The sequence below is a fragment of the Marmota marmota genome, unplaced genomic scaffold, assembly GCF_001458135.2.
Source record: "Marmota marmota marmota unplaced genomic scaffold, marMar, whole genome shotgun sequence".
Taxonomy (NCBI): Eukaryota; Metazoa; Chordata; class Mammalia; order Rodentia; family Sciuridae; genus Marmota; species Marmota marmota.
In genome coordinates, this window is record NW_025999853.1 from 5524524 (window position 1) to 5527642 (window position 3119).

Genomic DNA, 3119 nt, shown 5'->3' on the forward strand with positions numbered 1-3119 from the left:
GTACTCATGGTTTTTGTTTCTCTCATAGAAGCACCCATCCCCAGATGACTTTACAACCTGTTCTTCCCCAACCAGACTTCAAACCGAACTGACTTCTAAAAGGCAACTCATGTCCCTCAACTGACTTCTAAAAGGCAACTCATGTCCCTCACGCCGTGCCCCCTCACGTCACCCTCTCTCAGCTCAAAAGAAGCCAAAATGAGCGACACCCCTCTTCTTTCAACAATGGAGCCAAAAATAAATAGACTATCAATATAAGTAATCAATTAAGTCAGGTAAAATCAGGGAGACCGGTTTTGGGTGAGTTCTAAAAAGTTGGAGACGGTTGCCTGAGGGATTAAAATTCCCTCAGTGCTCTTCCCCTACCCTATCAAAGATTTGAAAGGGACACATAAGAAAAGGGGGGAATGATAGACCCAACCTGATCTTTTCTTAAAATTGGGAGCCATCTCACCACAAAGCCATGAAAAGATAATTTTGGCTTTACTATAAATTACTGCAAATTCTGAACCTGTTTGGAATGCCTGCCCGTGCCTTGAACTCACCCATGCCTGGCTCTCTGACCAGATAGCAGTCCTCTCTGAAACTTTAGTGACACCTCATAAATATTGGCCTTCCCTGGCCAGACAACGACCCTCTCTGAGGCTCTAATGGTCCTCATAAATTCTGATGTTGGGGCCAGCAAAAATGTAAACTACCATTAGTGTGATGCTTGTCAGAGTTCTGTTACCTGTAACCCGCCCTTTGTGTAACTTTCTGGGCTATAAAGGTGGGCTGCAGGGAAGCTGCTGTGCTGTCTTGTTCCTACCGTTTTTGGGAAGGAGAGGCAGCCCGGCCGCTCGAAATAATAAGCTTGCTTTAATTTGATTTTAATTGGAGTCAGTGGTCTTTTCTTGCGTCCTGGTCTAACAATTCCTTTCTTTTGTAGGTCAATTAGGCCAAAAATGCCTAGGTGATTTGTTAATCAAGATCATTATATTAGTCTGCTTTTCATTAATGTAACAAAATACTTGAAATTGGGTGATTTTATAAAGAAAAGAGGTTTATTAAGCTCATTGTTGTGAAGGCTAAAAGTTCAAGTTCAGGCAGCCCCATTTGCTTGGCCTCTAGTGAGGGTGTAACAGCAAATGGCAGCATGATGAGAGTGTATGTGAGAGTAAGAGATCATGGTCCAGGTAGGAAGCCAGAGAGAGACTGAAATCCCATGATCCCTTCCCAGGACAGCACCCTCAGCAACCTAAGGACTTCCCTCTAGGGTCCACCTCTTCAAATTCCTATCACCTTCCACATCACTTCAGAGGACCAAACCTCCAACACTCGAACCCTTGGGGGACAAACCACAGCCATAGTAATCATCAACTAAAAATGGCAAGCTGAGGTTTAAGCCAGTCTCTTCCTGTCCAATAGTCTTTCTTCTACCCCCATGATGTTGGAGCCTACCATAATTTCACAAGTGATTCTTGATAATGCTCATACATAAAATTCACTCCACAAGAACGGGGGGTGTCCTTGAGCTGTAGCATATGTTAAGAATAAAGCTTGGATACAGAGAAATTTGGCTTTTCATCTTGTTGTAACACTTATTTGTGTTCCTGAGTTTTAGTTTCACCAGCAAAGTAGGCATAGATTATTATAAAATAATAACAAATGTAAGAGTATTACAAAGATTAATAATACTCTATCAAAGAACTTAGCACATAGTAAATGCTCAGTAAGTCTTGTCCATTACTAAAAGGCAATCCCCACATTTAAAAAGATACACACACACACACACACACACACACACACCCCTATATATATATAAAAGCAACCATCCATGTGTCTTTGGTATTTGAGTAATGCACAATTGACAGTACGGACACTTTTATAATCAATTTGTTCTTTTATATTTACATGAAATTTACACAACACCCCCACACAACTGTCTGTTTAAAAAATCCATCTTTATTGAATGAACAATGCACAAACATAAGTCAACTGTTCACGAATCAATAGTCTCTCCACCTCCCACCATTTCATTTGGATGCTTGAAAATAATCCTTATGTCTTTAAACACAATCTGCTTACTTTTAAACTGCTTCAAATGAAACATAAAACACTGTTTTTGAAAGTACAATAATAGGCTCTGGAGTAGGAAGCAATCAGAGTGAGGGCATGATTCTGTACGCCAATCTTCTGCATAGGTGACAAAAGGCTCCGAGTGGTGGTCACCCAAGGCCCATTCCCATCAATAAAAATAAACAATATTTAACACTTTATGGTGAACAAAAGGGTTTTTATACATAGATTTAAGTTTTCATAAAAACAACAAGGATGGCATACCCTTTCTATCACAATATATGAGGAAGAAGAGAAGATTATTCAGACAGATCAACTCCCTAGATCACTGAATTTGCTTTATTGCTGTTAGTTGTTGTTTGTTGGTAGGACAGCCACAACAGAGTACCACAAATTGGATGGCTTAGAATAAGAATTTATTGTCTTAACAGTTCTGGAGGACACAAGTTCAAAATCAAGGTGTCAGCAGGGCCATGCTCCATCTGAAGGCCCTAAGGAAGGATCTGTTCCTGGTTCCTCCCAGCTTCTGGTAGTTCCTTGGCTAGTGACCAACTATAATTCCCATCTTCACATGGCATTCTCCCTGTGTGCACATCCATCTCTGGGTCCCAGTTTCCCCTTTATCTAAGGACATCAGTCAAACTGGATTAGTGTCCACCTTAATGATCTCAAATTGATTATCTGTAAAGACCTTATTTCCAGATAAAAATCACATTTACAGGTACTAGGATTTCTAAGAATTTGGAGAAGACACAATTCAACCCATAACAATTGCCATTTCCTCCTCCCTCCGTTGCCAAACACAGTGGTGGCCAGCAGTATTCATTCATTCAATTAGCTTTTGAACCCACAGTCAGGATCTGTTTTGGGTATTGATACAAAAAATGAACTGGACAGAGACCCTGTCCTTGTGAGGTCACACTGTGGAGAAAATCTGAAATACTTTGACAATAAGTACTATTATTGAGCAGGTATTACTATTATAATAGGTACTTTTATTAATATTTTTAATAGTGTGATAAGTGATATATATATATATATATATATATATATATATATAT